The sequence below is a fragment of the Phyllostomus discolor genome, chromosome 1 (assembly GCF_004126475.2).
Source record: "Phyllostomus discolor isolate MPI-MPIP mPhyDis1 chromosome 1, mPhyDis1.pri.v3, whole genome shotgun sequence".
Lineage (NCBI taxonomy): Eukaryota > Metazoa > Chordata > Mammalia > Chiroptera > Phyllostomidae > Phyllostomus > Phyllostomus discolor.
This window is the reverse complement of record NC_040903.2, coordinates 189,189,962-189,207,725: the sequence shown is the minus strand read 5'-3', so window position 1 is coordinate 189,207,725 and position 17,764 is coordinate 189,189,962.

Here is a 17,764-nt window from a genome sequence, read left to right as displayed (position 1 = left end):
GAAGGTAAGTGGTGGAGCTGGGACCCAAACTGTGGCCATCTGGCTTCAGGGTGCATGCTCCGTACTCCAGGCCCTACACGCTAAGGTGCCCAGTGCACGTGTCTGCCTCAGGCAAACACACCCTTAAATCAGCGTCATCTGACTTACTATTACGTACCTCTTGGTTTCCAGTTGTGCCCTCTGTGCAAGAGAAAAAAAGATACTTAGCACTTTTTATAATCACACCATGAATATTTGAAGACAGTTTTTAAGTTGTTTCAGAGGCTTCTTTCTGTAGTTTAAATACTTCCAGTTAGTTAAAAATTTCTCCCAGACACACCCCACCCCATCTCATAAGTCATCCACACTTTTCAGAGCACACTTTATTTTCTCAGATGGAGACCCTGAAATTATGAAGGCCCAAGCTGGACAGGAGCGCTCTCCAGGGAAGGGCAGACCGAGGCCATATGTGGGGGAAGCACTCGGGAAGGTGCTTATCTTTTCGTCATTAATATTCCAGCATCGTGTTCCTTTGTTTTCCCAGTCATTTCTCTGTGGCTCACTGATTTTGGGCTGCAGCAGAGCTGCTCAGTCTGGGCCTCATACCATTTTTTTTTGCACTATAGCTCTAGTGAGTCATTTCTCATCTTGTGTTTGTGGTATGGATCATTTTTTAAAAAATTGCCACGGCCAAATTAAAAGGGTCACATTGAGTTCAGTTCTCACTGTTTGGGCTCTTAGCAACTCCACCTAATTTGGTATCATCCTCCAAACATAAGATGCTTATTCTCAACTCTATCATGTGGGTTACTAGGGAGATGATTTATATAAACCTCTTTACCTGTAAATATAGTTTTCTGGCTTCCTAATAGGCTAGAAGTGGTAAACTGAGTTCTCATTTTAATCCTTTCCCAGAACTGCAGTGGATTATCTGAGTTTCATGCACATTTATGAAGAAACAATCAAGATTCATTTCCATTTCTGGCCAGTGGCGCAGTTGCTTGGAGTGTCGTCTGTAAACCAAAAGGTCGTGGGTTCAATCCCAGTAGGGCACATTCCTGGGTTGCGGGTTCAGTCCCCAGTCGGGGTGCATGCAAGAGGCAACTAATGGATGTTTCTCTCTCACTTCGATGTTTCTCTTCCTCTCTCTCTCCCTTCCTTCCCCTCTGTCTAAAATGAATAAGCATGTCCTCGGGTGAGGATAAAAAAAGGATTCATTTCCAAATCTAAAGAAATACTGATGTTTGGCCACTGCTCAGTTCCTGGAGGACAACCAAATTCGAATTTATTCTAAATATAGGAGAAACAGCAATGTTCTTTGGAAGCAAAAACTTGGCCTGGACATCTGGAACTTACTGAGAGGGCTCAGCCTCTCATCTTGCTTCTAGACTCGCATTCCTTTTAGTTATTGCTAAACAGAGAAAACTTGCAATCTGGTAGCAAGCCAGGGCAAGTATAACTGAAGTATTGGAAGTTCTTAAACACAATTCTTGTGTTGTTTATTTTATATCTGGTGTCTTAGAAAAGAGAAGATGGGCCTTTTTTAAAACATAGGAGTTTCATGACTTTTTCCTTGCTCTTGTATTTGTAGGATGAACCCATGCATTGCTTATGCCAATAAATTCCAGACCTGGCCAGTCATCAGAGCCACCTGGAGAGTCTGGAAAATTCACATGGTCAGCCTCTCCCTAGACTTCCTGAGTCCTCCTCCTGTAGGTGGTGTTGAGGCATGGGGGCAGGGTAGCTCTATTTTTCAAAAACTCCCTGAATCGGTGACATTTTTTATGGTTAAATCCATGTAATGGAACACCAAGCAGCGTGTTGGAGGGGGGAAGTGAATCTACATGTCTAATACAGGAGGATTAGGGACAGGGAGGATCTCACATGAGTCATACAGAACACGTAGTAAGTTCCCATTTGCGATAAAGTTGTCATCAATATATAGATATTTAATATACTTACCTCCACTTATATACGCACACTGTCTATGTTTAGATGCATCACCAGAGGCACCTGTCAATCAGAAAGAATGTACCTGTCATATGAGAGCATCTGTGCCTGACCCTTCAAGATGACAGACTACGGTGGGGCAGGTCTGAGGGAGGGACCAGGAGGCTGGGGTCTCAGGGGCTAGGGACAGTGTCTATTTACCAACTGACAAGATGTATTTCAAGTATTTCAACATTTTCACAACCAAGTATTGAGGATTAGCTCTGCAGTTACACGCATCAAACAATTCTAGAACATTTGCGAAGAACCTGACACTAGAGGCCTATTAATAAACACTGACTGATTTAAGCAGAAAGAGAATTTACTGAGAGTATATGGGTAGAATCACCAGGAAGGCTTAGGAAGTAGATAAGAATACAGGGAGAAATGGACAATTAGCCTTAACCATAGGCAAGGCCACACCACTGACCCAGTCCCCGTGAGACCCCTGCCGTCGCGCCCTGGGTCACTGGAGGCGCTGCTGACACCACTGCCCTAAGCAGACTTTGGGATAGCACGAATTGCATTGTCTCTCGACTCCTGAGGCATCCACCTGCCTCTCCCACTGGTCTCTGAGCCCGTTGGGCACAGGAACGGCATCTATAGTCTCCCAACTTACAGCCCCCCATCCCAGTCCCTGGCATTGAGTGAGCAGATGCTGAATGAAATACACACGCACATAAAATGTGATTGTTAGATATTACACCCCACTACAGGCAGAAGAGCGTGAGAGCTGTACTTACCTGTATGTGTCACTTTAGAACCTCAAAATGAAACCGTCGCACACGCTTCTCATCCTCCATGCCTCCACTGGCAGTTTTGCTGCTGCTTCAAACAGGAAAACACGTGGTTTGAGTTCATGGTGGATTCATTCTATCTCTTTCTCTGAACTGAGCACTCTTTAGCAGAGGTTTATATAAAAACAAGTTTTCATGAAGTGATTGTCTGAATGTTAAGTGTTACAGCCCGAACATTTGAACATGAAGTGGGTCCAGAAGTCAACTGTGCTTCCGTCCTCGTGGGAATTCTGTTTTAATCGCCTGTTGCACACGCAAGAAGGAATGCCCAACCACATCTCTGAGCCTTTCCTGGGCAAGCAACTGAAACTGAACAGGGTTCAAATAGACCAGGATTCTGGAGAGAAGAAAAAATATAAACTATATTCTAAAAGTGGTAGTGGTTTTCACAAGAGCCATATAAAAAAGTAAAGGAGTTGAGAACATATATCAGAATCCAGGCCCTTCCTGCTCTGCAAATAAATGGTGCACTTTCCAGGTGTCTTCCACCCTTTTCCCAGACCACGAGAGGAGCTGGAGACTGGTGAGCTGTGAGGATGGAGGATTATAGCATGCTTGTAATCATCACGATACAAAGAAAGTCGATGGTCGTTGTTTACTTAGGGATTATATAAACCATCTACTCACAGAAAAAGACCTAATACCAATTCGCTATAAAAGGTATAAACTCGGAGAAAGGAAAAACTTATGTTCACACAAAAACCTGTACATGAATGTTCGTAACAGCTTATTGTAATAGCCCCAAACTGGAAACAACCCAGATATCCTTCAAAGGATGAATTAAACCAAGTGTCTTCCATGCACGTTGTGGGTGCTACTGGACCGCTGAAAGGAACAAGTTACCGACTCATGCAACAGTCTGGATGAATTTCCAGAAAATGATTTGACTGAAAAAAAGCCAATCCTGAAAAGTTACATACTCTATAATTCCAACATTCTTGAAGTGATAAAATATAGGAATGAAGAACAGATCAGCGGTTGCCAGGGACTAAGGAGAGGGTGGGCAGGAGGGAAGTGTGTGGCCATAGACGTGCAGCACGAGGGATTCCGGCGGCAATGGAATGTCCTGTGTGTCCACTGGACCGAAGGGACGACACTGATGTTCCTGGCCGTGAGGTTGTGCTGTGATGTCAACCACTGGAGGAAATGGGTGAGGGGTTCGCAGGATCCCTCTGAGTTCTTTCTTACCACTGCAAGGGAATCTGCCATTACTTCAAAATAAAAGGTTTAATTTAAAAAGAACAAACAAAAGGAAAAGTATAAAAAATGCAAAGCTGTAAAAATAGAAACAAAAATCTAAGAGACCAAAGCTCCAAGTTTCTTACAAATGGAGCATTAAGTGTATTTCTGTGCCTCCTTGCAGCAAAAGAGAAAGAGGAAACCATGATAGGTTATATATTCTTGCTCTGTGATTACAGTCATTGTAGTAATTTTTAGGAGAGACGGTATTTCCTGTAGCAGTTGATTCTAAAGAGAAGTAACTTCACCTCAAAATGTAACCCACAGGGCACAGATAAGTTCTACAGAGGTGAAGCAGCTCAGAGATTTGGTGCTATTAGTTTTAATGCTTGATGATCCATGACTGGTTGAGGGATCCTCGGAGAAAAAAACAATACAACTTTCACAGCTGGATTTATACATAAGTGGAGCAGACGGCCACCCAAGAAATGCGGCTTCAGGGAAACCAGAGACACTTCCCAGCACAACTATGTCCTTCCTGTGCGGTGTCTGAAGAGTCCCATCACTAGGAAATGAACTTGTTTGGGCTAACACTTTTTGCTATCTGGAATTCTTCTGTTGAAAATTCAGAGACTTGGTCTGGCTCAGTGATGCACAGGGTATGTAAGAGACTCAAGAATATCAAAGAGAACATAAAAAAATGATGGCACTCAGGAGAGAGAGTGCCAGTGTCATACCCTCTGTTTTCCCTCCTGTAGCTGCAGATGCCTTTTCCCATTAAGGGCAACCCCCAACCTGGGCTTCTGGTCCTACTCACCTCACCACTATTCACTCACTACCAGATGCGTGCCCTACTAGATCATCTGTAACACAAACTCTATTCTGTTATCTCCTGTCTCTAAGCAGCCCAAAACGAAACAAGCCAACCTGTCAACTCTATCTTCTTGACCCCTACATCACCTCCCAGGTGCAACATTTCTGCCCCACTTTCAGGCAAATTTTGCATTGCCATCGTCTTGGTATTCATTTTCTCAGCTGTCTTTCTCTGCTCAGCCTATTTCAAGGGGAGCCACACCTCTGAGTAGGCACAGTTGACCTCCACGTTCCCAAATCGATGGTCACCTCTCTGTTGTCACCTTGCTAGTTCTCTCTGCAGCATTTCTATGCAGCTGCCACTCCCTGCTTCAACATCACACTTCTTCTCTTGTCTTCCATGACATCTCACACTCTTGGGTTTTCCTCTACCTCACAATCTGGTGGCACATTCTGCAGGTGAGTGCATTGTTGGAGCACATAAGAGATTTCCTGCATTTTGCTGGCTCCTCCCTCTGCCCCTTCAACATGTAGAGGGCCCTATAGCTAGTCCTTTTTCTTCTTGAGCTTCACTGTCTCCTTAGTAATCTTATCAGTCCCATAGCCAGTTACCTCCACATCTGTTATTTCCACCTCTGATCTCACCCAGGAGCCCCAGATCTATACAGAGTGGGGCAAAAGTAGGTTATAATTGTGAATACACAAAACACAGAATGTATTCTTGTATTGTTATTTATTTATTATTGCATTATTTTCTGTATGAACAACTATAAACTACTTTTGTATGTCCATCCTGTATATCCAAAGGCTGACTAATCCATACTTGGGTGACTAATTGGCATCTCACTTAACAGTCCAAAACAGAGCTCAAGATTTTCTCCCTCAGCCTGTTCCTCATCCACTCTTCCTGTGGAAACACTGAACACCAGTTGCTTAGGCCAACAATTTTAGATTTATCCTTGCATTCCCTTTTCTCATCCCCAACATCCAATCTATCAGAAGATTCTGTCAACTCTAACCTTATCCAGAATCCATCTCTAGTCCAGCTCACCATCTTCCTTCTCCAGGGCCACCCTGTCATCTCTAACTGATCTCCCAGCCTCCACTCTCTCCCACCCATCCCCACCACCAGCCCATTTTCCACAGAGTAGCCAGAGTAATCCTTTCAAACATACATTAGGTCATGTCAGCTTAAAACCCTCTGTCCAATTCCCATCACAATTAGATAACAAAATCTCAACATTTTGCCACAACCTGCAAAGCACAAACTGTCTGGTCCCTCTTAATTCCCTCTCATCCCACCGTCTGCCAGGAGGGACTCCAGCCACATGGAAGAGCACTCTCCTGGTCACCGTGTCATGGGGTGTTCTCGGGACTCAGTGCAGCAGGTGCATAGTAAATATTCATTTGAATCAATAAACCAATGATTAAGACAGACAGACAGACAGACAGATAATTCTAGCTGGTAAAAATAGCTCTGTACCTAGGGGTCCTGACTTGAAAAGCCAGCAACTATAACCACCCTCTTCCTGGTTTCTGTGAGAACTAATGGGAAAAACTTTTTTCTAGTTCTGGAAATTCACCCAATTGTTCTTCAGTGGGTACATGTTACAGTGTGAGTCTTGTGATGGCATTCAGGGCTCCTCCTCGCTTCATTCCTGTGTGCAGTCACACAGACTCTTGAGTGCTCAAGCAAATGCTTGTTCTGTGCCTTGTAGGTCTGCATCAGCGTGTGGTAATCAGCACAGGTAAGGAATCTGTGTGAAGGGAAAGGGCATGTGAAGGGAGAGGAGATAATTATATCCCAAATTAAGCAACAGTGGTGGGTAGGAACCAGTACACTATCCATAGTCAGTGGGCTCTGAGAGGCCACACAAAAGAACGCACTCCCCTGACAGAGGAATTGTGCTGCAAATTAACTGCCAAATGCACCTGAGGCTGATTGCCCTGCTGCTGGCACGGGCTGAAGTTCATTCCAGTCGTCTGAGCATGTAGTGGGTTCACTGCATTTCGTGATTGTTTTCTCTCTCTGCGGGTATGTCTTGCTGGTTCAACATTCTCATGCTGCTTTGGTCTGTGCTTGTTGCAAAGTAAAAGGGTTAGAGAAGAGGGTATAATACTCACCTGTCAACTCTGCAACCATACCCTGGTTTTATGGAGAGTTGATACCCTACTCATTTTTTCTCATCTTCCTTTCCATTGCATTGCTTTTCCCCCTATTTTTGTAACTATTTAAGTTCGTGCCTCTAAAGGGATGGGGGTACAAAAACAATAACATTATTATACCTAACACATTACCATAATGCCTTGGTAATAAATGTTCCTGATATATATACGTATATGTGGTATATACAAGGTCTGTCTGAAAAAAGTACAGCCATTGTTAATACAATGAGAATGGTTTGGGCAACATCGATGTAACCTGGCAGCCAGGAAGTGGACGGAATGAGCTGTGTGAACAATGGTGACTTCACTGTACTAGTCAGTGGGGGTGTGGATGCTGCTGATTGAGCATGTGTACTGTGTGGTCACTTGCATTCAAAAATGACTGAGCAAGTAAAGCAACAAACATGCATCAACGTTTGCATTAACCTGGAACATTCCTCCGCAGAACTATCCAGATGATTCAGAATGCTGCAGCTATGGGCAACTGGTGGTTGGCAGCTTCATACACAGACAATGTACCCTCTTATGTATCATGTCTTCTGCGAGTTTTTTGGCAAACATCAATCACCCCCAGGTGACTTAGCTCCCTACAGCCAGATTTGGCACCCTGAGACTTCTGGCTTTTCCCAAACTAAAATCACCGTTGAAAGGGAAGAGATTTCAGACTATCAATGAGATTCAGGAAAACAGGACGGCAGCGGATGGCGATTGGGAGAATACGTGAGGTCCCAAGGTGCATACTTTGAAGAAGACTGAGACATTGTCATACATACAGTGTTCCTTGTATCTTGTATCCTCTGCAATAAATGTCTCTATTTTACATATTACATGGCTGGATCCTTCTTGGACAGACTTTGTAATATGTGTGTGTGTGTATAGTTGACCCTGAACAAGATGGGTTTGAACGGTGTGAGTCCACATATACATATATTTTTCTTAATAAATATACAGGGGCTTTCTGTATCCTCAGGTTTTGCATTAGTGAATTCAATCAATCTCAGATCAAAATGGTATTATTTTCAATCCACGGTCAGGACTGTGGATGCAGAGGGCTGACTTAATTATACAGGGATTTTCAACTGCACAGGTGTCAGTGCCCCTATACAGTGACACTTGCTGTTCAAGGGTCAAATATACGTGTATAACATAATTGGTTTAGTTCACATTAGAAGCCAAGCAAGTCCAAACATTGCATTTGATTGAGGGGTCTTTTAAGTTTCTTTGTTAACCTGAAGGTTTCCCTTCTCTCTCTCCTTGCCCTTATTTTTTGAAGAATAGGGTAATTTTTTTTTTCTGTAGAGTTCTCCCCATTTTTATATTTCTGACTGAATCCCTGTGGTATTATTTAACATGTTCCTCCTCCTGTGAATTTCCTATAAATCCAATGCTAGATTTAGAAATCTCAATCTGATTTGGGTTTTGTTCTTTCCAAGATCACATCATTGGCATATATGTCCATCATGGGGCACATTATCATATTAGGTGGCTCTCACTGGCACCAATAAGCAATACCTAGACCCTTCTACTCCATTAAGGGTTTGCAAGATGGTCATATTCAAACTCTATTATTCCAATTCTATTATTCCTCCTACATTTATTACCTGGCATATTTCTCCATAGAGAAAATTTCCTCATCAACTATGTGGGTTGCCCTAAGGTACACTTTGTTTTTTGTTTTTCTCTGGTACACTTTGATAGAGAAATCACTGCCTGCTGGGGGCGGTGGGGGAAGAGACAAATTCAGATGCCCCTGCTGTGCTGCGAGGGAAGAGCATTCATCAGGGCATTGCTGCAGGAGGAGGAAGGAGTAACCAGCGGAAATGAGGTGGGAGCTCCTCCTGTCTGGGGACTTCATCTCTTCTGCCTGGATAATCCTGAGCTAGCTGACAGCTGAACCCTGGGACTCCACGTCACAATACAGTCTGACCTGCACGCTCCCTCACTCTGTGAGCGAACTCTGTCCTGACTTCGGAGTTCAGCTCTGAGGGCAGGAATGCTACCTTATACTTCTTGAGTCCATTATAGACCTTCAGAAAGGTGCTGAGCAGGAAGTAGGCTAATCAATAAATGACGGATGGCTGCTTGAGAAGTCAAGATTATACATTATTTATCACTAACATAATCATCCTCAAAAGCACTTCTTGAAATGTCTGGCCGGTCGCAGGGCTGGATGAAATGACATAGGTCCACCCTCAAGAAGTCTTAGATCAATAATGGATAACAACATTACAGATCGACATCAAAGAGACAGGTATCTGAACCAGCCCTAGATGAATACATGAGATACACATTCAGAAGGCCATGTGTTACTGCCAAATCATTTTCTGGGAGACTCACACCGACTGCACGCTCCATCAGTGTATGAGAACGCCTGCCTCCTCACCCCCTTGCCAACATTCGACATTGTCATGTCTTGGAATCCTTGCCAGTCCTGTAGGTACAAAGGGAATTGCATGTTTTAATTTATACTTCCAGCTAGTAGTAAGAATGAATGCCTCTTCATATTGGCTATTTGTGTTTCTCCTTTTGTGTCCAATTACCTGTTCATATCTTTTGTTCACGGGCATGGAGGGCCCTGGATACTGCTGGATGGGGGTGAGTGCTGGAGGTCACCACCGTGCAAGAAATCAGGGGACACTTTAAAAAATATGTATATTTAAAAAATAAAACATATATATAAGCAAAAAAAGTTCTAAAAACCACCCATAATTCTAATTCTCAGAAAAAATCATTGTTAATAATTTAGTTATTTCCTTCCAGACTTACTGTCCACATGTGCATTTCTTACACACAGGGGGACTCACATCCAACTTTTCTGTAACCTGCTTTTCTCATGGAAACCTTTGCAATTTCTTCAAAGAATGGCAAAGCAATAAAGGAAAGATAAATATAAACTCCATTAATAGAAAAATAAGCAAAAGATATGAATAAGTTACTATTTACAAAAGAACACAAATGACCAGTATAAAGAAGTATTCATCCTTTCTGTTCATTGGAAGTATAAATTAGAACAAACATATAATTCCATTTTCACTATCAAGAATTGGCAAAGATTCCAAGAAATTATAACACCCAGGGGAGGAAGTGAGCATTCTCACACACAGATGGAGGTCGTGGGCTTTGGAGGTAGCCTTCGGGGAGGAAATTTGGCAATAACAAGCTCTTGAGAATGAATGTGCTCTCTGACACAGCAATAGCACTTGCAGGGTTTTATCCTAAGAAAATGGCCTGTAGTTTGAGTGACAATATGTGTGTTACAAGAAAGTCGAGATTGGGCAAGGACATTGTGACCTATTGATACCATAGAATACCACAGGACAGTTAAAATCATGTTTCAGATGAGTACTGGTTGACATAGGAGGATGTTCACGATGTATTAGTATGTGAAGGGCAGGTTGCAAGCACATGACCCCACTTTTGTTTATACGAATATGCACACAAATGATGGAAAGGAGATTCACGGAACATTAACAACGATAAGTTATCTTGGTGGCGAGGTCAAGCATTTTTTTCTTTGCACTTCTCTCTTTGTAGTTTTCTAAGATTTTTTTTTTTACAACGAACAAGGATTACTTGTGTAAATCGAGGGGATGATGTCATTAAAAATTATTTCTAAGAGAAGTACAGGTTGATCAGGAGAACCACGGATAGACTTATGACCTATTCTATGTAGCTCCAATGCTCTGACACTGGCCAGTGGGGGCAGGGGAGGTGACTCCTGCACAAAAGTCCTAGGTTTGGGTGGCCACTCCTGTGCCAGGTTTCAGGGTGTCCTGACTTCTCAGGGTGAGGGCTGAGGCCCTCAGCCCCAGGGCACCCTCCTTTTGCTCTGCTTAGGCCACTGGATTAGGAGAACGAAAGGAAGTGAGAATAAATCCTTCCATTCAAGAAGGAAGAGGGACGCCAAGGTGCAAAGGAAGAGGTTTTGGACACGCAGCCCCTTGGCATGGCCCACCTAGACTGCCTCAGGCAGGCACCCCCCTCCCAAAAAGAAAGCCCCCAGCATGGGCTCAAACTTCAAGACAGAGAACTTTATGAACCCACTGCCAGAAACAGGAGGACAGTTCACCGTGTGCTCTTAGTCCCCTAAAATTGTTTGCTCTCTGCAACCTAAAACTTGTTCAGAGAGAGGAGGGCTGAATAGAAATGGCCTAGAGGAATAAAATTTATTTTTTTCTTTCTTGGTATAAAAAATGAACTGAGAGATCAGACTACCATATGCCAAGTGCAAAGTAGAATGACTTGTCTCTGTGATGGAAATGAAGCTCAGCACAGATGTAAAGAAGGAGACGCTGCCATGCCATTGCTGGGCAGGCCAAATGCTACAAGGGAGCAATGTTTCAACTGTTACAGGACCGTGCACTAGGCAGCCTTGAACAAAAACCAAAGAGAAGAGAGTTCTGCAGCCACCAGCAAGAGGTGAAGCAGTAAGACCCCCATCTTTCCTGTGTGAAGGTGAAGCCCTCACTACTTCCCTGATGAACCCTACAGTCCAGCTCAACCACACAGGCTTTCTCACCACCCCATTTTTAGGTCTGCACCCTGTGAGGGCCCCAAGAAGCAGAAACATCCCCCAGTACACCGCCATCTCTGTGCCCACCTCTCAACCCCTGACCGGACAGGCTCTCTCCTTTAAGCCATATTACATTGTTTTTCTTAATTTCGGACATCTAGTCTCCTTTCTGACACGTACTTACCTTCTCCTTCCCCTTTTGCCTGGATTGCAACTTGAGTAAAGGACGGCATGTTGTCCGTATCCATGTCCACATATTAGGTGCTACATCAGCATTTGCTGACATTTTTTTAAAACATCAACTTTTTTTAGAACAGTTTTAGATTTAAAGAAAAATTGCAAAGATAGTGTAGGGAATTCCTGTACACCTACAGCCAGTTTCACCTATTATTAACATCTTATGTAAGTATGTATATTTGCCACAATAAAGGAACCAAAATTCATACATTAACTACAATCCATACTTTATTAGGATCTCCTTAGGTTTCCTCTTTTTGTCTTTTCCCTGTTTCAGGATACTACATTACATTTTGTTGTCATGCAGCAGTTTCTCAGGCTTCCCTTGTTTTTTTTTTAGTTGAGATGTAATTCACATACCACAGAATTCACTCTCTTCAAGGGTACAGTTCAGTGATGGTCTATTGACAAAGTTGTGTAACCATTAGTGCTGTCTAATTCCAGGATATTTTTATCTCCCCTGTAAGACACCCCGTACCTGTTGGCAGTCACTCCCAGTCTATCCTCCCCTCAGCCTCTGAACCACTAATCTGCATCGTCTCTATGAATTTCCCTACTCTGAACATTTCATATAACTGAAACCATAAAATATGTCCTTTTGTGTCTGGTTTCTTTCCTTTGGCATGATGTTTTCAAGTTTCATTCACCTTGCACATGAGTTAATACATCATTCCTTTTAATGGCTGCACAATATCCTGTGCATGGATATACCACATTCTGTTTATCCACTCATCAATTGTTGGACATTTGGGTTGTTCTACCTTTGAGCTATTATAATAATGCCTCTATGAATATCTGTGCACAAGTTTTCATGGAAATATATGTTTTCAATTCTCTTGGGAATACGAGGTCTGTCTGGAAAAAGTCCAGCCATTGTTAATATAACAAGAAGAGTTTGCACAACATTGACATAACCTGGCAGCCAAGGAAGGTGGACTGGAATGAGCTGCGTGAACAATGACGACTCTGCTGTACTAATGAGTGGGGGAAGTAGATGCCATTGAATGAGCAAGGGTATTGTGTGGCCATCACAGTTCAAAATGAGCGAGTAGAGCAATGAATCTGCATCAAATTTTGTGTTAAACTGGAGCATTCCTCTGCAGAAACTATTAGGATGATTCAGAAGGCCGCAGTTATGAGAGACTAGTGATTAGAAGCTTTGCCATGACAACATGCCTGCTATGTCCATGTCTTCTGCAGAGTTTTTTGGCAATACATCAAATCACCCAGGTGACTCAGCACCCCCTACAGTGCAGATCTGGTGCCCTGCAACTTCTGGCTTTTTCCAAAACTAAAATCACCTTTGAAAGGGAGGAGATTTCAGACTGTTGATGAGATTCAGGAAAATACGATAGGGCAGCTGATGGCAATTGGGAGAACTGTGTGAGGTCCCAAGGTGCTCACTTTGGAGGGGACTGAGGCATCATTATCCTATGTACAATGCTTCTTATATCTTGTATCTTCTTCAATAAATGTATTTTTTCATATTATATGGCTGGATACCTCCTGGACAGACAGTCCTCGTATATCTAGGAGTGGAAACTGCTAGGTCATATGGTAAATCTATGCTTAACTTTTTGAGGAACCGACAGTTTTCCAAAGTGGTTGCATCATTTTACATTACCACCAGCAACATTTTGAAGGTTCTGATTTCTCCACATCTTCATCAACACTTGTTCTTGTCTTTTGCTCATAGCCATCCTAGTGGGTGTGAAGTGGTATTTCATTGTGGTTTTCATTTGTATTTCCCTAATTATTAATGATGTTTTCATGTGCTGATTAGATATTCATCTGCCTTCGTCAGAGTAATATCTATTTCAAATTCTTTGCCCATCTTAAAATTGGCTTATTTATTTTTTATTGTGGAGATTTAAGAGTTCACTATAGCATTCATTCTGAAGACTAGATCCCTTCCACATATATGATTTGCAAATTGTTTTCACTTCTTTACAACAACTTTATTGATATATAATACACATGCCATACAATTTACCATTAAAGTGTATAATTCAATTTATTTTGGTATATTCACAAAGTTGTACAACCATCATCCTCCTTTTTTTTTGATAAACATCCTTTGAAGCACAAAAATTATTAACTTCGATGAAATCCCATTTATCCATTTTTCCTTGTGTTTTTGGTGTCATTCATAATTAAGGAACCACTGCCTAATCCAAGACTGCAAAGATTTACTCCTACATTTTCTTCTAACAGTTTTCTAGTCATAGCTCTTACATTTAGGGCTATGATCCATTTTGAGTTAAATTTTATGTATGGTATAAGGTAGGAATCCAACTTCACTTTTTGCATGGAAATATCCAGTTGTTCCAGCATCATTGGTTGAAAATGCTGTTCTTTCCTTCATTGAATGTCCTGGCTTATTTCTGAACTATCGATTCTATTCTGTTGACATAAATGTTTATATATTTTTTTAAGATTTTATTTATTTGTTTTAGAAAGAGGGGACGGGAGGGAGAAAGATAGGAAGAGGAACATCAATATGTGGTTGCCTCTGGTGCAGCCCCCACTGGGGATCTGGCCCACAACCCAGGCATGAACCCTGATGCGGAATCAAACCGGTGACCATTTGGTTCACAGGCTGGCACTCAATCCACTGAGCCACACCAACCAGGGCCATAAATGTCTACTCTTATACCAGTACCACACAGTCTTGAATCCTGAAGCTTTGTTGTAAGTTTTGAAATCAGAATGTGTTAGTCCTCCAAGATTGTTTTGGCTATCTGGGTCCATTAGATCCTCACATTAATTTTAAGAAAAGTAAGAAACATAAATTAAGAAACTTCCAAACTGTCCTCTAGGGTGGTTGCATCATTTTGATTCCCACCAGTAATGAAAGGAGTTCTTGTTGCTCAGCGGCCTCACCAAAACTTGGTATTGTCGGGTTTGTTTTTCATAGCCTTTCTAATGACTATGTAGTGGTATCTCATGCTTTTAAAATTTGCATTCCCTAATTACAAATAACGTTAAGCTTCTCCTCAAATACTTATTTGTTATACGTGTATCTTCTTTGGTAAGGTGTCTTCATAGCTTTTGACTATGTTTTCATTGGATTGTTTGTTTTCTTATTATTGAGTTTTAAGAGTTCTTTCTATACTTTGCATACCAGTTCTCTATCAGATATGCTATGCAAATATTTTCTCCACCCTCTAGCCTGTCTTTTTTATTATTTCAATTGCTGAATATTTTAAATTAAAAAACACTCCTGGTAAGCTTTGATGATGCAGCTGCTTAAAAACCATCAAAGGGTACCTATGTGAGGCTGCTGATTTGTAAATTACAAATAGGGACTCCCTCTGGAAAGACCTAGAACCACCAAAATATGCATTTGGACTTCACACCTATCCATGACCTTGGCTGATGCCTTTGTGCAAGGCACGAACTGCATAATCAAATTGCAACAAGCCACATGGATCTTATGTGTACCCTTATTACATTTATAAACCTTCTGTGACAGGGCTCTCACCTATTCCCCAGCTACATCTCATCCTTCTGTCCTTCCTCTCTACACCCACCGAAGCCTTATCTTGGCAACTTGAAAGACTTTTGCTTCCAGCCTCAAGATTTTCACATTTTTCCTCTGCCAGTGTGGCAGGCTGACTTTTAAGGAGACCCCAATGACCCTCACTTCCTGGCATTCTCAGCCTTGTGTCATCCCCTCCCCTGGAGGTATACTAGACATTGTGACTTGCTTCTAGTAAATAGATAGAGCAAAAGTGATGACATCAGTTCTAATATTAGGCTGTAAATGATTGTAAGTTCTGTGTTGCTTGCACTCTCTCTTCCTCCCTTATTCCTTCACTCTCATGAAGCCAATTCACATGTTGTAAGCTTCTTATGAAGAGGCCCACATGGCAAGGAACTTGGTGGGGGCAGGGCTCAGGCTAATAGCTAATGAAGAGCTGAGGCCTCAGTCCAACAGCCTGCAAGGAACTTACTCCTGTCCACAATGACTTGGGTCACATTGGAAGCAGATCAACCCCATTTGAGCCTTTAGACGACATCAGCCCTAGTGGACATTTTGAAACCTTCTGGGAGGTGGTGAGTCAGTGAATTCGGCTAAGCTGTACCCAGATGCCTGATCCCCAGAAACTGGGAGATAATAAATGTTACTGTTTCAAGCCACTATGTTTTAGGGTGATTTATTATGTAGCAATAGATAGCTAATAAAGTCAGGAACATTTCCCTACTCACTTCCCACCTCTTTTAATTGCTATGTGTCTTTGAGTCTCAGATATCAATGTCACTTCCTCAGGGATGACCTTCCCTTCCCCTGACAATCCCCCGTGTATGAGCAAGCCTTTGCTTATCCACTCTCACAGCATTCTCTTCTCTTTTGTTACACTCATCACAATGGCAATTAGTTCACTATCCGAGTAATGTCAGTTCCAAGTCAGAGCTGGCTGTATTATTTCCACACTGAACTCCCAGCACCAATCATGGTGCATAGCACAGAGTGGGGGTATAGTGACTGTAGAATGAAAAACAAAATGGAGAAACGAATGAAGGAATTAGCCAACGAAGCACACCAAAGCCCCACAGTTCAGGAAGGAGTCAGCGACAGCCTCGTGCCCTAGTAAAGAGAGTTGTGAAAGTCTTACAATTCCTAGGCTATATTTTTAAAATATCAAAAACCAAAAAAATGAAACCATATCAACACACTCTAGATAAAAATTTGTTATGACAGAGTGCATTATAACCAAATTCTCTACATATATAAAAAGTCCAGCCAGTGTTAGCTTATAATCTAGGATTTTGATTAAAAAAAAAAACCTTGCAGTTTTAACAGAAATAACAGGAGCTAACCTGAATAATAAAGGACGAGAGAGTGAAGACAGAGTAGGTTTAACAGAAGCTGTCCCACATTACCAATAGGCTGGAGCTGGTGTTCCTCTGCTTTTCATACTAAATCTGGGAAAGGTATCCAGTTGTTGTTGTTTTTTCTGTGGAATGAATGAATTTTTAACTAAATTCTAAAAGAAGGATTATGAAGTTTGAGAATACCTGATGGCCACAGAAAGGTAAATTTAGTCCAGTTATTTTAGTTGGCTAAACTCTTACAGGTCTTTTTAAACCACAAGTGGCAAACACAAGGCCCACAGGCTGAATCTGACCCTCCACCTTGTTTCTACCCGGCGGCAGCGCCGAGCTCCTAGCCCTAGTTAAGGAGTAGTTACCTTTATAAAGTCCTAAAATTACATTCGGCCCTTTGAAGGCAACCATGAGGCTGACGTGGCCCCCAGTGAAAATGAGTCTGACACCCTGTTTTAAATGATAATATTGTATAGTCAACCACTCTGTATTCTGCCCGGTGAGCTGGTTTCGTTAGCGATTCCTAACCTCACTGCCTACAAGTCACGTCCCACTTACTCCCTAGCTGGACATTCAGCTGAACCTGCCAGCCTGTTTTTTTTTTGCACCCCTTCACATACACCATGCTCCGGCCATTCCTCGGTCACAGGACACACTTTTCCATCTCTTCCTTTTTTTTTAAGATTTTTAAAATTTATTTTAGAGAGGGAAGGGGGAGAGAGAGAGACAGAGAGACAGAGGGACAGAGAGAGACATCAATGTGCGGTTGCTGGGGGCCATGGCCTGCAACCTAGGTATGTGCCCTGACTGGGAATCGAACCTGTGATGCCTGGTTCGCAGCCCATGCTCAATCCACTGAGCTACACCAGCCAGGGCTCAATTTCTTCCTTTTCACATGTCCTTCCTCTGACTGGAAGTCCCCCTTTAGTGCCACCCAGTCCTTGCAACACCAAATTCAAATTGGAAGACTGCCGCTCCCTCCAGACGTGATTGCTCTTCTGCTCTGTCTTCTCGGGGCAGTCAGTGTCAACCTCTTTTATGGCCTCTATCATATTCCATCTTGTTTTGTGAGCAGGTATGTATCTCACTTACCTCTTCTATACCTAGACCTGAGGGGTTATGGTCTCTGTCTTGATGATCTTCCTTCCCTTACATGACCCAAAACAAGGCTTTGGATGGAGCAGGGCCTTAGTGCATATTTGTTGTTAAATGAATAAATAAAAATCAATTAAAAAGTTCCAAGGCTTTTAAATGGGTCAGA